The following is a 350-nucleotide window of genomic DNA, read 5'->3' as shown; positions in this document are numbered from 1 at the left end:
TTGCCATAACATAATACAATCCATTTCTTAAATAATCAACTGATTGTTAAATAATATTATCATTAAAAAAAGTAAATAATTTAGTCAACCTTACGCCAATTAAGACATCATCAGGCCCAAATAAAAAGAAGATGATATAAAAGACAACACATTTCACATCAGCAGCCTGAAAATGCCTAATCGACTTGATATAGCACACTATTCCAAGAAATCTCAACACATACAACTCTGCTCTGGATCCAAAGTTGACTCGTTAGTTATTTATTTTTATTTTAGTAGAAATTCAAGGGAATTTTTTCGGAAAACATCAAGTAATTCCATACGAATTATTTGTGATTCTTTTTAAAGGT

Source organism: Halyomorpha halys, unplaced genomic scaffold, assembly GCF_000696795.3.
Source record: "Halyomorpha halys isolate HHAL.00 unplaced genomic scaffold, Hhal_1.1 Scaffold1250.1, whole genome shotgun sequence".
Lineage (NCBI taxonomy): Eukaryota > Metazoa > Arthropoda > Insecta > Hemiptera > Pentatomidae > Halyomorpha > Halyomorpha halys.
The sequence above is the reverse complement of the archived record's forward strand: the minus strand, read 5'-3'. Positions refer to the sequence as shown.